At 45.3% G+C, this 18,419-nt stretch overlaps 1 protein-coding gene and 1 pseudogene across 2 annotated transcripts in view; both read left to right on the plus strand.

Moving 5' to 3' along the window:
- The window catches only part of LOC147435857 (LRR receptor-like serine/threonine-protein kinase FEI 1), a 42,902-nt gene that overhangs the window by 12,332 nt on the left and 12,151 nt on the right, over positions 1–18,419 (plus strand). The gene's annotated exons all lie outside the window — the stretch shown is intronic.
- LOC147435858 (uncharacterized) lies at positions 16,763–17,428 on the plus strand (annotated as a pseudogene).

Raw genomic sequence — 18,419 nt, forward strand, 5'->3', positions numbered from 1 at the left:
AAAGAAATACCGAAAGGGGCGCCAAGGTTTGGGGCCAATACTCTCTGGGGTGGAATTCCGCCACTCCGTGTCGCGTGTCGTCTCTCTCTCTCTCTCAGTTTAGTTGTTATTGAAGTGCGAAGAGTTTGTTCAGTCTGTTCTTTTCTATTGGCACGTGGTGCGCGTCTTGTGACAGTGGTATCAGAGCATCAGTCGTGTGCTTTTCTGAAAGCATACCGATCCTACAAAAGAGCAGACAGAGCTGTTGGAATCGAGGTATCTTCACCCTCGAACCCGGACTTATTAGCCACTCCCACCCTTACTCCATCACGCATCGGGCGTGCTCCCGTCTTCACCACAGTGTCTTACAGGGCATTAGCCAATTAAGATCACTTGCAAGAGAAGGCTCCAGATTTGTTTCAAGTCACTGTTTTTTTTTTTCTCAGAAGCAGTGCCGTGCAGATGTTGATGTCTACAGCTACCAAGCAGCATACTCCAAGTACTTGGCAAGCTTTCAAGAAAATTTTTGCCCAAAGTTATATGGTTTCTGACATCTTCCTTCGGAGTGCAACTTCTGGCAGAGTCGGGTATCTTGAAATGCTTGCCATGGAAACGCTAGCAAATTATAACTTGAAATTTCTCGACATCCCTCAATAGATGTCTCTTCACGATCAGATGATCTTGGAGGTTTAGTGCAATTGCTATCTTGGGACTACCATCGCCGCCAAAGCAACACTGTTTGTCCAAGAGCTGATGGACCATGCTGTGCTCGGCTATGACCTCATGGAAGAAACCTAACCCTAATTTTTGGTGCAGGTTTCAAGATGGAAAGTCAATCGACTTTTCGAGCTCGACTGATGTCGAGATTGCTTTTTTAAGTTTGAGTTCTGTTTGATCTTGTTTGGTGATCCTGTTTGGAATTTGTTTGAAATGGATGGTATCTGTTTTGAACGTGTTTTGGTGCCGATTTGAAATGCTTGACTTTGGTTTCAATACTGGTTTCATTGATTGGTGATTTTTACTCCTGGGTGGAGAAGTGAGAAATACTGTTTTGGTATTGTTTGAACCTCGAAACGACGCAGGCCGATGCCTGGGGAGCGTTTCGTTGTATTTTTGAAAACCTCCAAACCACGCAGACCGATGCCTGGGGAACGTTTGGTTGTATGCTTGTAAAATAATTGTTGTTGTGACTCCCGGCCCGGACCTGGAAGGTTATGCGGGAGGAGTATTAAGAAGTCTGAGCAGTGGTTATTCTCAGCACCTCCAAACGACGCAGGCTGCGGTCTGGGGGGCGTTTGGTTGTATAAGGCCTCTATATTTCGCGGCCCGGACCTTTTTAGGTTATGCGGGAGGAGTGATGAGGGAGTCGTTGAATATCTCCCGGCCTGGACCTTGTTAGGTTATGCGGGAGGAGTGTTCATCGGTAGCTTTATGTTTCTATGTCTTGTAACATGCATATGTGAGCATTTGTGTTGCATTGTGATGTGCCAACCACTGAATATTCCTAATTGGATGAGATTGCCTGGGTATGTAATTTTAGTGCTTCAAGACACCTGTGGAAGATCAGTATGGTTTGGGTGTGATGGCTAATTTTACTACGCCGGAATATCAAGAGTTCCGATCTTTACGAAAGGAGAAGCTAACTCCTTGATCAAAACAGCCGAAAGGAGAAGCTAACTTCTTGATCAAAACTGCCGAAAGGAGAAGCTAACTCCTTAATAAAAAGAGCAAATTGATTGTCCCACGGAATGTCCCTTGGAATGACCCTCGGAAATTTTTGAACTAACTTGAGTTGTTTTGCAGATATGCTGTAATCGCGGACGATTACTCTCTTTCAAGAAGGGGAGATGTAACAAATTGTTGACGTGTCAAAGCCTAAAGAATGGAGTCAACTTACAGATGTGGCCGAGGGGCCTAAACCCTAATTTTTGCCAGAAACCCTAACTGTTGAAACCCTAATTCTGGAAACCCTAACCCTAAAACCTGCAAACCCTAATTCTGTTGCCAAAAACCTTAAAACTGCAAAAACCCTAACCCTAACCCTAAGGACAGATTTTTGCGTTTTGCGTTGGTTGATGACGTGGCAGGCTGTACGGATTTCCGTGATTTACGCTGGCAGCTTTTGGCATTGCTTTTTGGACCAAAAGCTTTTGAGTTTGAAAGTTTTTCATGTAAACTGCTTTTTGGACCATAAGCTTTTGAGTTTGAAAGCTTTTCATGTAAACTGCTTTTTAGGCCAAGGGCCTTTAAATATGAGGCTAGGGCTCATTCTCTGGCATGCTTCCTGGAGAAGGTGCAAAGTCTGGAGTACCGGCTTGTACTTTGATGATGCAATATAAAGAAATACCGAAAGGGGCGCCAAGGTTTGGGGCCAATACTCTCTGGGGTGGAATTCCGTCACTCCGTGTCGCGTGTCGTCTCTCTCTCTCTCTCTCTCGCTCTCAGTTCAGTTGTTATTGAAGTGTGAAGAGTTTGTTCAGTCTGCTCTTTTCTATTGGCACGTGGTGCCCATCTTGTGACATGCCTTCAACCACCACTTCGGAAGAGCATGAGGGTGTACCCCCATGATACCCTTCAGCGGATGATGGAGTCGGCAATAATTACCGAGAATCTACACTCCACTGGTACCCCTAGACGGATGGAACATAGCACGTACCGTGCAAGGCAACGAGTGGTTTATGATGACCATGGCGACCAAGGCAAAAAGCGTCCCCCCTGAGGACCCGGGTCAGCCTAAGAAGCCCGAGAGTAGTGACAAACGGCTCAAGTATCTCACGCCAAATCAAGTACACCTTCAAAGAGCAAGGAAGGTGCTTTTACAGTGGTAAGAAAGGACACATGAAGACTCATTGCCCTATTCGGCAACAACGGCAGGAACAAACATCTTCGAAGAAGGAACGCTTGAAGAAGAAACCCGCTCCACCGAGCTCGAATTCCATTGATGAATACAAAAATAGAAAAAGGGAAGCGTCGGCTCTTGAAAGACTGGGGATCCTTGAATCCCTCTATGACTTTGGATTGATGGACAATTTCATCTCACTGGAAACTGCAGAATGCTTGGGCCTCACACTGGCTTAGCTTGGAACTTTGGTCACTTCCGGATCGGCATTTGAGGGGTTGACCACCAATACAACTCCCGTGCAAGGACAACTCAATCTTCGGATTGGCGAGTACACCGACCGCGAATCATTTTTGAGGGCACCCTTCGAGGGTGCGATATCATCTTGGGTATGCCATGGCATACCATATGCAATCGGTCCCAGATTATGTAGAAAAGACCCTCGCCTTTGAGCATGAGGGCAAGAACATTAAAATTTTCGATGATGCAAGGGATTGGCTATTCCCTATTGTAAGCCATAGCTCCATTAGTAAGGAAATAAAGAAGTGCTTTTCGGCTTACTTGATTTTTGCATGAGAAAAAGATAAAATTAATGAGGGTTCACTCTCTAGTTTGGAAATGTCATGTGCACATCTAACCCTATGTGCATGTGGATAAGCATTCCTACTTCTAGGGTTTAGGTAGTCTAGGAAGTGTTCTGGCAACCTTGTGAGCTTGTACACATGCCGTGCATGTCCAGGCACTAGAGTAGCTGCATACCCTCTGATTGCACAACCCATAGCATTAGCATCATGAACCAGTACCTAGCATGAGCAGTTCCACCGCATATGAACTAGTTCGAACCGTGCGTGGGAACCACCTCTTACTTGGCACTTATTTATTAATAAGTAACCTTATCATTACCAAATTGTGAACCACCTCTTACCTGGCATCGTGGAGGCTTAATCTTGCACTGCTCGACCCAGCATTTGTCACCTATAAAGGGGGGGCAAGGGGCGCCAGTAGACAACAGAAGACACAAGGTGGGCACAACACCTAGCTGTACCCTCAAGCTCTCCAACATTTTCTCAAGAAGCAGCAAGTCCAGCGTTTTTTTGCACCAATTGCATCAGTTCTGGTAGCAAGTCCTCACCACAGTTGCCCTATCGCAGCAGATCAGCCAGCGATCAGAATTCAGCCCTAAGGACAGCCAGCGTTTTTCAGTGTCAAGCCACAGACAACACCCGCGGCGGTAGATCAGCCCAGTAGCTTCGCCATACGACCCAGACCTCAGTAGTAGACCTAGCGTTTTCAGATTCCAGCCATTAGCCTCGTAGATCTTAACCTCGACGTCGACACCATCGTCGTCATCATCGTTGTTGTCATCATGTCGACATCATCATCGTTGATGACATTGTCATTGTCAAGTATCACAACATCTATAAGCATTGTACTAGACCTTGTGTAATCTAAAGCAAATACCTCTCTAGCAATAGAGAGGGGTTCCCCTTGGAGGGGGGTTTGGGACCCCATCTAGTGTCGTCTCTCTCTCTCTCTCTCTCTCTCTCTCGCACTCTCATGCACTTTGCACTCACAATTTTCCACTCTTTGTTTTGATCATTGCACACTCTCTCTAAGTACAAAAGGCTTTCCCTTCCGTCAAGTAAAAGGAACCTTGAGCACTCATTGATCGCTCATCCCGAGCCATACACCATCATTCACTTCCGCTGCACATTACATTGGTATCAGAGCTCTTTGGCAGTGTTCGATATCATCACTCAAGGAAAGAATCACAAAGAAACACATGATTTTTTTTTTTGCTTGTTGTGATCAGGTAACCCAAGACCACTTGGGCGTGTCGATCCCTAATCTGTGTTTTTGAAGAGTGGCAGGTAACCCAAGAAAGAAGGGATTGTCCAGCCTTCCCTTGTTCCTCTCTGCCAGTCATCTTGCACCTAGGCAGGCCAATCGACGTGAGGTGGGAAAAAGCAACCTTGGTGTGAGCGCAAGGTTGCCAAGGTGTGCACACAGAGGAAGGAATTGAGCTTGGGTAAGAGAAAAGCCTTCTTAAACGTAGATTGCAAGCAAAGAATCACGAGTACTCACGAACTCTAAGAACCCCGAGTACTCAAGAATCCCAAGAACCTCGAGTACCCAAGTATTCCATAACTCAAGAACCTAAAAACTCCAAGTACCCAAGAACTCAGTGCATAGTCATCACCCGAAGCAGAATGGATACTTTGCGTGAAGGTGATGAGAGTGGAGTTGGAGAAGACGAAGTTTCTACATCAAGAGGATTGTTCCCCGATCCTTCCCCATCCCCATCTACGCCACGGATTGCACCAAACCCTATGGAGGCTTTGATCAAGTCGATGATGGAGATGATGCTACAACAAGAGGCACAACGTGTCATCATGGACCGCGATCGTGAAGAAAGAAGGGTAGCTTTGGAGCTCGAGCATGAGCAAGCACGCAAGGCTCAACGCATAGCGGCCGAAGAGAAGAGCGTGGCTATGGAGTTAGAACGAGAGGCGTAGGAGACCAACGCAGGCAAGCGTTGGTCCTACAAGCACTCTCCATGAAAGGCGAGCCACTGAAGGAGACCGACGAGTCATCATGTAGCACATTTAGAACCGTTGTACCAACATTTTTGCAACCTCTCTAGCAATAGAGAGGGGGGCCCTTGGAAGGGGGTTAGGGACCCCATCTAGTCTCTCTCTCTCTCTCTCTCTCTCTCTTTATCTCTTAGCAATTTCACTCACAGTTTCATTCTCTTTCCTGCTCTAGTCTATTGCACAAGTCTCGTGAAGTAAAAAAGAGAGCTCTCTCTCCCCTTCAATAAAAGGAACCTTGATTACGCACTCAGCACTCATCCTGAGCAATCACCATTAATCACTTCCGTGCACATAACATGTGTGGTTACTGGTGTTTAGTGTGCATGGCGTCCCTCTTGCGGCTGTCACAAAGTGATGACGTGGTTGCCAGAAACCCTAATTCGGTCAAAAGCCCTAATTGGATGGTTGCAGAAAATCAGACCTACTGACGTGGCAGTTTCCGTACATCTGCTGACGTGGCAGTTTCCGCAAAACGTGGCGGATTTTTCGGAAATAAAAGCACCTGCGGTAGTTCAGCTTTTGGATAGTTTTTGAGCATTGCTTTTTGCTACGCCTTTTTGGCAAGAGAGAGGGAGAGAAAGTCTCTTTGCTTTAATTGATTAAGCAAGAGAGAGAAAGAGAAACTGCTTTATTTGTGCAAAGCTATGAGCTTTTGATTTTCAGCTTTTGGGGCACTGCTTTTGGCATCCCTTGTACTCTTCAAATAAGTGGGTAGGCCACTCAACTTAGAGCATCTGGACGCAGAGTCGGAGTGTGAGCGCCTGTCCGCACTCTTGTACTTTGAACTCAGATTAATACAAAAAGAAATACCGAAAGGGGCGCAAGTCTTTGGGGCCATTATCTTTGGGCACGGAACTCCGCTGGGCCAGTGTCAAATAAATTGTGAACTGTTTTGAAGTGGTTATTTGGTGCTGTCGTGGTAGATTCTTGACTTGGAGGGTCCAAGTTTGTTACAGTGGCATCAGAGCACAACCGATTTCTCTCCTACGGGAAATCCGATCCCTAAATTTTTTCCCGTGGCACCTATGGCTTCACGCAAGGATCAGTCGACTCCCTCTGCATCCGGAGATGCGGGAAGGGATCACAACGAGGATTCCGGCAAGGAGTATGGCCCGCCTCGGCCTACTCAGGCGATGATGCTCAATTTTGCGAAGGACCCAAAATTTGCAAAATATACGAGCGAGACTTCTTTTCAGGAAGTGCATGTGTGGTGGCAAAACCCCCCCCCCCCCCCCCCCCAAAACCCGCTCTCAAGAAACCTTCTGCTCACAAGAAAAATTCAGAGAAGGAATTAGAATAGGTGGTTGATGTATGGATTACTCAGCTTTTTGACGCGCAAAACAAAGCTAAAAAGCACGACAAAAAGCAGAAGAAAGGCATTGACTTCCCGGGCTATTTGGGTCGTCAGTCGACATTTGAAAAGGCAAAGAAACAAGAGAAGCGTCTTCGATTTGAAGAAGTACCCAATTCTTCTTCTTCTTCTTCTTCTTCTTCTGACAGTTCTGCTAGCTCATCTGACTCGAGCGAAGAAGACCGCAAAGGCAAAAAGCGAAGCAAGGAACAACGCTTCGGAAAGGGCAAGAAAAAGGCAAAGAAGTCTAAATCACGCCCAGTAAGAGACAGTTCTACCGAGGACTCGTCTACAGACAGTTTAGACTTTGACGACATCAACTTTTATGCAAAGAAGAATTTTGATAAAGCCAACCAATATGACTTTTTGGAAGATAAAAGCAAGAAGGTCCGAGAGTTTTAAGGAAGGTGGACAGTCAATTAAATTTGACATGTTTTCGGGATATAGAGATATGCTTCGAAAGCTTTGTCTTTTGTACATCAGTTTGACATCGCTTTCACGGGAGGACGCTACTCAGAGCACTCTAAGATTCCGAGAGCTGCCTCTTACTCTAAGGGGAATGCTCGAACTTGGTGGTCCATGCTTCTTTTAAACAAGACTGCGCGAGTTAAATGGTTGAAATTTAAGAAGCTTTTTATTTCTTCTTGGCTGACTTGAGAGTATGAATGCGATATACGAGCTGCTTGGAACTATCTTCGGATGACCAAGAAAGATACAGTGGACGCTTATTGCGAGAGATTCTGGAGCTCTTTTCTACCCGCCTCTTCATTCAAGAAGATCTCGTTCAGAGGACATATTGAGCGGTTTACCTTGGGTCTACCTACAGAGATCCGAGATCACTGCTTGGAACAGAAGTCAGCTTCTATTCAAGAGTTGATGAGTCATACGAAGCGGGGCTTTGCCATTCACTTTGGCAGTCTGACCTACCCACCGATGAGGTCATGACACAACTAGCCGAACAGACTTCAGGGAATGAAAGTAGAAAGAGAAAGAGCAACCCAGAGAAGAAGGATGCACGACCCAAGCTTACTCCTTAGGAGAGAGCTCGCTTCATCAGGGAGGGGAAATGCTTTGGATGCGGGGAACATGGACATATCTCTGCGAAGTGCCCTAAAAAGGCACAAAAAGAACAGAATGATAAGGACGGTGACAGTTCTGAGAGTTCGAGAGCAGCTGAGGAACGTGGAAGAAAAGGCAAGATGAAAACAAGACTGGTTCCAGATTGTGTGGGTACCGATCTTAACACCATGGACGAGAGTACATAACTTTGCCGAGCCTGGGGCAAAGTGAAAGATCAAGAGGCCCTGATCTTCTTTGATGGAGGAGCCAAGGCCAACTTCATTTCATCGAAATTGGCGGCGCAGCTCGAGTCACTCCCGATCGGATGGGTTTACTTGCGGAGGCAGTTCTAGCAGCACCCGGCAGGGACGTAGCCATTACACCCGTCATTGGCAGACTTCGGTTGCATTGTCAGGGGTATTTGGGGCATGAGGATTGTTTCATAATGCCTTGGAGATTTGATGTTCTCTTAGAAATTCCCTGGTACCACAAGAATAACGCCGTGGTCGACTATCGGGTGAGGAAAGCGACATTGACTACAGAGAAGGGCAGAACTATAGTACTTGGCATTAAACTGAAGGGCGAGTCTGTCCCTATTGTGTCGGCTTCGGCCATTTTTAAATTAATGAAATCCAGGATTTTACTGTCTTTACAGACCATCAGAGTTTACGCTACTTCTTGTCACAGAAGCAGCTATTGGAAAAGCAGATGCGGTGGGCGAACATATTGTCACAGTTTCACTTCCAGATTGTCCATGTTTAGGGACAGAAGAATGTGGTGGCAAATGCTTTGTCTTGGAAGCCGTTGGTTCTGGCTATTTTCGTGGTACATCATAGGAGCTTCGAGGATATGGTCGACTTGTATGCCACAGATATAGATTTTGCAGACGTTTTCACACGGATACGGGATGGGGAGATAGTAGCGGGATATTCCATTCAGGATGGCTACTTGATGAGAAAAACCATGTTGTGCGTTACACAGCGGTTGAGGGAAAAGGTTATGACCGAATGCCTCTGTCCACCTTTTAGGGGTCACTGCGGCATTGCTACCACCATGAAAGGAGTAGAGAGATACTTCTTTTGGCCGAGACTCAAGAAGGATGTGGAAGAGTTTGTGCGCAGTTGCTTTGTATGCCAGAAGGTCAAGTTTGACAGGGATAAAGCACAAGGATTGTTACAGCCCTTGCCCATACCCACCCCCTCGGGAAAGTATTGCAATGGATTTCATTTTTGATCTCCCGAGAACACAAAGTGGTCACGATGGTATCTGGATTGTTATCGACAGATTTAGCAAACATGCTCATTTCATTCCAGATGAGAAAACAGTCACGTCAGATCACTTAGCGAGATTGTTTGTGGCCCAGATTTTCAGATTACATGGCATGCCTGAGACGATTGTCTCCGACAGGGACCCCAGATTTACGAGTTTGTTTTGGAAGGCAATTTGGGAGAACATTGGCACGTGGTTGCAGTTCTCGTCATTGTTCCACCCGCAGACTAACGGGAAATCCGAGATTGCTAATTCAATGGTTTTAGATTTATTGAAGTCTTATATCTTGGATCACAAGACTCAAGGAGAAAAGTATCACCTTTGGTGGAATTTGCCTACAATAACACGATGCACTCTTCGACGGAGAAGGCGCCATTTGAGATTGTTGAAGGTGCTACGAAGGTTCCACCCTTCCTAAGCACGAAAGATAAGATTTTTGAAGAGGATGAGTATATGCGCGACTTAGACACGGCTTTTGCCAAAGTCCGCGAGGCTTTGCAAAAATCTCAAGAACGACAGAAGAAGGCAGCGGATCCCCATGGTCGTGATTTGAAATTGAAGGAGGATGATTGGGTGCTCTTACGTTTTGACAAGGCACGCTTGAGAGAGAAAAAGGGAAAGGAGAGGCTTTTTTCAAAGCTTAGTATGAGATACTACTGACCTTTCCAGATCTCCGAAAAGATCAATGATGTCTCCTTCTGACTGAAATTGCCTGACACTTGGAGGATTCACAATGCATTTCATGTGAGTCTCTTAAAACCTTTTAAAGTTGATGTGCCTGATGATGGGGAGTCCGATGAGCAACCCGAAGTGGAAGAAAACGAGGAGATCCTTGTTCCTGAACAGATTTTGGCACATAAGGACACAAAGAATAAAGGTAAAGCCGGAAGGCGGTTCTTGGTTAAATTCAAGAACTATCTTGCATTCGATGCGAAGTGGATGGAGGAGGAGATACTCCTCAGATTGTGAAACTTTATCTCGAAGCTTTTGGTTTAGCATAGTCTATTCCAAATAGAACCTAGAATTCAGCTTGGCCGGAGATCTGGTGTAGTTGGATGCACAAGAGGGGAGTTACTCCACTCCTTTGTCAACAGATGCCTTGATTTTTGTATACTAGAGTCACTGATGTCTCTTTGAGCTTCGGGGATACTGAGAGCTGACAATATTCTGTTGTATGACTTTATGAAATGGAATTCCGAAATATGAAACTGATTTGTTCTTGACTTGTTTTTAAGTGCAGGAACTGATAGACGAAATGACTGCAGCATTTTGGTTTAATTGATCTCGAATAGACATGGTTGCAATAGGGATTAGTCAATCGGGCATTGATGAGGTCCCGACTGGATCTAGATGCGATTGCTAGCTACATTGCCGATAAATCATGGTCTAAGATCCGAATGAATGTTGAATGTCATGTGATGTCCTGTGATGTCGTGTGATGTGACTGTCGATTGGTACATGTGCTAGATGTGTGGTTCTAGTACGTAGGTACTAACAGTCAGTGTCTGCTAAGACAGTGTATGGCCTCTGTCTGTTTTGCAGGCGTAATCGAGGGCGATTACAATGCTTTCAAGAGGGGGGTATGTCACAAAGTGATGACGTGGCTGCCATAAACCCTAATTCTGTCAGAAACCCTAATTGGTTGGCTACTGAAAATCAGACCTGCTGACGTGGCAGTTTTCGTACATCTGCTGGTGTGGCAGCCCGCAAAACGCGGCGGATTTTCCGGAAATAAAAGCACTTGCGAGAGTTCAGCTTTTGGACAATTTTTGAGCATTGCTTGCGTTTTTGGCAAGAGAGAGGGAGAGAAAGTCTCTTTGCTTTAATTGATTAAGCAAGAGAGAGAAAGAGAAATTGCTTTATTTTTGCAAAGCTTTGAGCTTTTGATTTTCAGCTTTTGGCATTCCTTGTACTCTTTAAATAAGTGGGTAGGCCACTCACAACTTAGAGCATCTGGATGCAGAGTTTGAGTGTGAGCACATGCCCGCACTCTTGTACTTTGAACTCAGATTAATACAAAAAGAAATACCGAAAAGGGCGCCAGTCTTTGGGGCCAATATCTCTGGGCCTGGAACTCCGCCGGGCCAGTGTCGAATAAATTGTGAACTGTGAACTGTTTTGAAGTGGTTATTTGGTGTTGTCGTGGTAGATTCTTGACTTGGAGGGTCCAAGTCTGTTACAGCAGCAGCCCTCGCATGAGGAAGTGGCAGCCTATAGGGAGGGCAGCCCCTAGCGTTTTTTGGGTGCAGCCCATCCCAATGTTTCTGTGTAGCTTGGTGACCTCCCTCCCGACATTGGCTAATGAACAGAGCTCAAGATCGGCAACGTCATCCAGATGGGATTCTCACAGTTATCCTTTTCTCAGGGCAACTCGCACATTGGTGACCAGTTACAGAGGTAGAGCAGAGATCTCCATTGCCTCTAGAGGGCTCCGAGACCTAGGAGCCTTGAGTCATGTATCCCCTCTCTCCAGATCCATTTGGTTGCGAGGAGGTGCGGTTTGCCTTGTTCCCAGCTCATTTGGGGTTGTTGCCAATGGTCTCGTGTGCAGGAGCTAATGGCAGTAACAGTTGTGTGTACCAAGGGTCTATCCCTCAAGGGCATGTTACATCAATGCCGGACCACCCTTGAACACTTGTATATGTAATTTGTTATCAACATGGAGAGCCTTTCCCAGGTCTCTCTCTCTCTCTCTCTCTCTAACTCTCAGATAATGTTAGTCTCTTTCTACTTCAATGATCTATCTTCTCCACAGTTCTCTTGTTTATGTATGTGGCATTGCAGGTGTTCTCTAGTGCAAAGGATCTTTTCGGAGTCCAAACTGATGGGAGTCGAGGTGTCTCTTCGTTGCATCTTTTGTTGCCTATTCTGATGTATTTTAGACGAGGTGTCCACCAGACCAAAGGCAAGGCCGTGTCTTCATTGCGTCTTTTGTTGCCTATGAGATAGGAGGCGAGTGTGTGTCTTCATTGCATCTTTTGTTGCCTATTCTGACATATTTTAGACGAGGATCAACCTGAGATGGTTGATGAAGATGAAGGTATGGTGCCGGAGTAGATTCTGCTATATCGACAAGCTCGGAGACAAGCATGGAAGCAAGGAAGTACTGAATATTCCCTCGAGTTCAAGGATTGAGGTACTCATGAAGCTTCTTGGGTGGACGAGGACTTCTTCATCGACTACAAGGAGGCCATGCATCGCAGCTGTAAGGTGCAGGGTGCAGCGAAAGTGAATGTTGAACTTTGCTCAAGATGAGTGCTCCGAACTGTGCTCAAGGGTTCCTTTTACTTACGGAAGGGAGAGCCTTCCGTTCCTTTAGTGAGAGAGTGCAATTTGACACAAACAAAGTGAATGGACACTGTGAATGGAAGTGCATGAGACTGAGAGATAGAGAGAGACGAGAATACGACATTGCACAAATCTCTACAATGCTTGGACTTGCCGACGATGTCGACGACGAGACGAGCTGAAATCTGAAAATGCCAAGGGCTGAAATCTGCAAATCTTTATCTGCTGAATTCCGACTCTATGTCGAGGACGATGTTGATGACGACGATGCGACAACGACGTGCTGAAAACGCGGATGCTGAAATCTGCGTTTTTCGGGCTGAAACTGCAAACTTCGTGGAATCTGACAGTGCGGCGAGGATCTACTGTGGGAAGGTGAGATCTGCGAGGTTTGGGGTTTCTACTGCGGAGTCTGACTGTTGAAACTGAAAACGTTGGTGCTACTGCTGCTTCTGTCGCGAAGATCTGCAAAAATGCTAGGTTGATTTAGGATTCTGCGGTGGAAATCTGCTAACGCTAGGGGTGATTTGCTGTCTACTGTCGCTGTGAATCTGCAAGTGCAAAAACGCTGGCTGATCTGATACGAAAACGCTAATGCTGAAAACGCTATAGTTGTCGCGGAGGTCGGTCTTGTTGAGAAGTTGCCTGTTGAGTAAGGTGCTCCTGCTGCCTCTTCTACCAGAAAGTGCTAGCGTTACGTTTCTTATATACAAACTTATGAAATTTGCCCTACTTAGTTTCCAACAAAAGTCACTTAAAAATAATAAGTGAAACATGTCAAAAATAGGGAAAATAGGTCTATGCACTGTAAAAAATGCTCCTGATGGGTTCTGATGGAAGTCTGATGATCATGCTGTGTGCAACCAGAGGATATGCATCTACGCTAAGTGTCTGGACATGAATGGTCTGCGAACAGACTCTCAAAAGTGCCAGATCACTTCCTATTCTAGACTGACTTGACTGAACTGAACCCTGGTCATGCTGTAGCTTGTCCACGGACACATAGGTTGGATGTGTCACATGACATCCCCTCCTTTTCAAAGTGAGGTACTGGTACCGAATTGTATGGCGTCGAGGGAGATCGCCAACAGCGTCTGGAATCTTGGAAAGGACTCTTCGCCGGCCCACTTTGATGCGTGGGTCATGCGATACTTGAACTTCATAAAGGTCTGCAACGCTTGCTTCTTTGGGCCGCGCCGAAAGCGACACAAAATCATCTGTAGCTCTTTCAATGCTTCAACTTTGTCTATGAACGTAGGTCCACCTTCTTCAAGAATCTCCAAGGCTGAAAATTCTTGAAACCACTTCCAACACAAAAACATGAACATACCTATTATATGTAAGGTGAGTGGAAAAGATCTCGTCTTCCTCAAAGACTGTGCATGCAATGTAGATGAACAAATAGACGGAGTGCCAAACCGTTTATCAAACACATGCAAACAATGAGATCGAATCTTTTCTTTTGGATCTAAATCAATCAACTGTGGCAAATTATAATGGAAATGCCGATGCTTGATGCTCAATCCTTCTTCTACGCTGTCGTGCAGCTCCACTGCCATGTAGAGAAACAAAGCAGAGAAATGCAAGCTAAGCTTCTTTGAAGCCTACAGATTTAATGGTCAATGATTAGGGCTTGTTAATAGGCCAAGTTTAATGATTAATGTATGCCAGATGCGGCTTAAAAAGGCCAACAGATGCCTTAATGATGCAAAAAATGAGTATGCTTGAAGTGAGCATAGATGGAAGATTATGATCTAGAAATGCAGTGCTTGAATTGCTCTACCGGCTTGTCTTTACGGCTCGTCGATTGGAGCTACGATAAAGAAGTTATGGCAATTTGAAGTTTTAAGTCAATTGCAGATCCGTACCGGATTGGGCAACTGGCTGAGGTGGCAGAAATGAAATGAATGCACAGGCCTAAAGTGCTCACTTTGTGGAGCGCGTCAGTCTTTTCAGATTAGTGATCGGAGTTACGATTGCCAAGTTATTGGCTATTGAAGATGCACCGGGGGTTGGCTCCGTACCAGTCCAGTCCGCTCAGTCGGTGTGCCATCTGAGAATTTTATAGCCTCGGCGAGGTTTTTATGCAATTTGAGAAGTCTAATGGGATTTATGGCTTGACAGGCAGAGTCCACTGTCAATTGTTGCGACACTGTTGAGCTGGGTGATTTCGGGATTATTTGAGATGCTGTTACGGACAATAAAATTCACGAAGATATTGTTAGTCGAGGGCGGCTGAAGAAAGATGTGGTGCTTGGTGATGCTTTAATCGATACGTACGCCAACATTGATGCCTACTGCATTTCCTTGGCCAGCATGTACGCCAATGCCGCCCAATGAAGGAAGCGTTGGCGATGCTTTGGCCAATATGTAGGCCAAATGTGGTACCCAGTGAAGCCCTTTAAGAGCCGCCCGAAGTCTCGTGCTTGGCATTGCCTTGGTTGATATGTATGCCCAAATGTGATGCCCTTAGTAAGTGGCCGCCTGCCCAAATGAAGGCTATGGCCGATATGTATGCCAAATGTGGTTCCCTACAAGGGCATAAAGCCCGCCGCCCAAATAAATAAAAGGAGAGGCCGCCCAAGGCCATTGTCAAATGGCCACCCTAAATTAATAGGTGTGGGAACAAAAAGAAAAGGAGGGCCATGGAGGCGGAACCAGTGAGCAGAGAAACAGAGGGGGCGAGACGAGCTCGCGTTGGGCAATAGAAAGGGCGACGAACCTCGCCGATGAAGCGTAGATGCTCAAGACTCTGTAGCGAAGTGATTTGGTCCGCGTGCTGGCGATTTTAGGGCTGCTCCGCACTTGAACTGCCATGTCATCAGGACGGGTTCCACGCCACATGAGTCACGGCGCCGTGACTGATGGGCCGAGGCAAAAATTGATGGGGGGGCTATTTTTTAGGGCAGTACGAGAGATTATTGAGAGTATGAGCGAGATTAAGAGTATGAGGGAGATGAAGGGCAGGAGCGAGATGGGAGGCATCAACGAGGGAAGAGCGGGGCTCGGAGAAGCAAGGAAAAGAGCCGATCTCTCTTTCTCTCTCTCGTCCTTGGCTAGGCACTTCCTCTCGCTCTCGTGTTGGAGAAACGAAGCAAGGGCAAAGTGATAACGGAGGGTTTTTAGGACTCAAGAAGGAGGAAGATCGGAGAGCTCGAAGGGAGAAGGTTGAAGAAAAGCTCTCTCTTTCTCTCTCTCGTTCTTGGCTAGCAAAAAAAGAAGAGGTTACGAAGAAGCAAGGCAGGGCAAGGGTTATGAAGGATAGTAAGAAGCAAAGGGGAGGGCCTTCTCCCGCTCTCTCTTGCTCTCTTCTCGCTCTATCGCTCTCAAGCCACGACAAAAGCGGGATATCATGTTCTCATTGCAGGCAAAAGCAATATATCAATACTCTTGGTCGGATTTGTGAATATTAAGCTCCATAAGCTGGAGATTTGCCCTAGTAGTGCTGCTAATGGCAGGAATTGTGATCTGGAAGTACGCAAAGGAGTAGTAAGGTACAAAGGAGAGAGGATAATCTCTCTCTACTGTATTTGGGAGATACAAGGACATCAAGCAAGAAATTTCACCAGATTGTACGTCCTGATCAGCTTCAAATGGCTCTGATGGGAGGCATAAGTGAGAAATTTACAGTCGTGATCTAATTTGAGAGCATTAAACTCTCCTAACACCATCAGTGCCATTAACGGCAAACATTTGAAAGCGAATTTCACTTCGGCGAATCATTAGCAGCTTAAAACATTCCGGTTGTCAATTTTTAAGCATTTAAGATGTTTTCCGAGTCTTCTGCTTTGTGTTTTGCATCCAGTCTCTCGCACCTCCCACAGCCAGAGGCCCGACGCCTGCTCGGCTCACGTAGCGAACACATATCCCCCGACATCTTTGGTGAATCCGACGCGAAACGAGTCGGGGTGGGAGGTAAAGATGGAGATGCCAGAACAGTTAAAACAGTTTATTGAAGATTTCAGTGCCAATGGATTTGATAAAAATCTAGCAGTTGCAGATTTGCCAAAAATGATGGAATTGATTCATGGGTATCTGCAGGAAGCAAAAGCCATGCAGATAAAAAAGCAGATTGATGATGATATAGAGCTAGCACTTGATGCTGTATGTGAGCAGTATTTTGTTTTTCAGGGATATGATCCAGAAGGTTTTATTGCATGTTATAAAGCTGAGATGAAGAGCCGAAATGTTCCAGAAGATCGGATGATTGCAGCTTTTGACGAGGCTGTAAACTCGGATTTAAAAGGCAGGTTCAAGAACTGGCAGAAGCATATCCCACACGGTGGGAGTATTTTGCGGAGGAATTCATTTACGAAAGCTCAAGGATTCTAGATCGCGAAATCAAGGAGATTACTGAACGAAGTAAGGTTATCTTCAGTAAAGGTGAAGGGGATCAGATGCAGATCCTCAACTATGATGAATTCTGGGAGCATATTTCTGCAAGAAGTAAAGCCAAAGAAAATGTTAAGCTAGAAGCTGTTATCGATGCATGTCTTTTGGAAGACGAGACATTATTGCATGCAGATAATGATTTCATAGTAGATACTGTTTATGCTCGATTGGGATTGTCTTCTTTATTCCAAAGCAAATATGACTCTATGGATGCTAAGCACGCAGTCATATCCTCTCAAAGTGACATAAATGAGGAAGCAGGTTTCTCAGAGCCAGTACATGGTTTGCATACAAGCATAGTTGCTAGCAGTGATCAAGAAACATGTTTGTCAGAGTCAATATGTGATGTGGATGCCCATTTGGAGCTCTTTGGGTGTAGAACATGAAGAGAATGCTTATGCAGCATTACATGCAAAAGCAATTGTTTTGGATGATTCTATACAAGAGGGTTTCATGTCTATGGCTGCATTTCAGGACACTGGTGATGATGTAGATGTATTTGATGCTCAACCATATGTATTTGATGTGAACCAAGACAAAGATTATGATTATGGAGATGCATATTCGGAGGGGTTGATGGATGATGATCAGTCTATGACTGCTGCAGGTTACAGGGTTTGCTATGGAAAAAGAAATTGATGCTATCTTTGTAGTGCCTGCTGAACTTTGTGCTACAGAAGTGCAAAGATATTTGGATGAGGGTGAAAGACTTGAAGAGCAGTCTACTGCAGATGCGTTTAGTATGCATGTCATATGTGAAAATCCTCGTTTATTGCAGCAACCTGAGATGTACAAGATTGAGGAACCTTCTCAAGCGGTGGACCTAGATCTTATGTTCTTATTGGACGAAGCTTTAGAAGGGTTCTCAAACACAGATGCTAAGGATACCGATCAATCTATATTCATGCATGAGAAAGTTTGTTCAGATGCAGTCGATGATGATCTGATGTAGTTGTTAGATGATGCACTACTTGATTTTGAGCCTCTACGAGATAGAGAATTGTTTTCTGATGCATCTTTTGAGCCTAATGAAGAGGATTTTACCAGAGACTTGACGTATTCAGATATGCATGATTCGGATTCCAATACTAGTGAAAGTGAAGGTGTATTGCCAATGCTTCTACCTGTGATTCATGATCGATAATTGGATGAGCCAATTACACAGGGGATATGGGAGTATCTGATGCTACCCGATGCTATATGGAATCTGATGTTATCCTATGATGTAGGGGATTTTGAGCTAGCCTTTGACCCTGGAGGTGACAGATAAATGTATGGTCTTGGGCAATTGACTTATAATCCATATGATCCAAGCGGTTTGTATGAAGATTTGTGGGCTAATTTATGTTTATGCTATACTGATTGGAAATTATCCTATGATCCTGGAGGATGGTGCAAAATTTTTAAAGGAATGCTCAGAATGGGGCAAATGATTAGTTTCCCGTTTGATCCCGGGGGCTACTAAAGTGCAAGTTGCTGATTTGAAGAGTACCAGTTATCTGTTGTAGCAGGTTGCATGGTACAAGATTTTGTTTTCTAGATCTATGCTAAGTCAGAAGAGTTTTCGGTTATGCAGTCAATAAGATTACATGGCTGGCTTCCAGTTGACTTCTTTAGACAATTGATGAAGTATCTTCACATCTTTTGA

Source organism: Adiantum capillus-veneris, chromosome 18 (genome assembly GCF_014529385.1).
Source record: "Adiantum capillus-veneris isolate H3 chromosome 18, ASM1452938v2, whole genome shotgun sequence".
Classification (NCBI taxonomy): Eukaryota; Viridiplantae; Streptophyta; class Polypodiopsida; order Polypodiales; family Pteridaceae; genus Adiantum; species Adiantum capillus-veneris.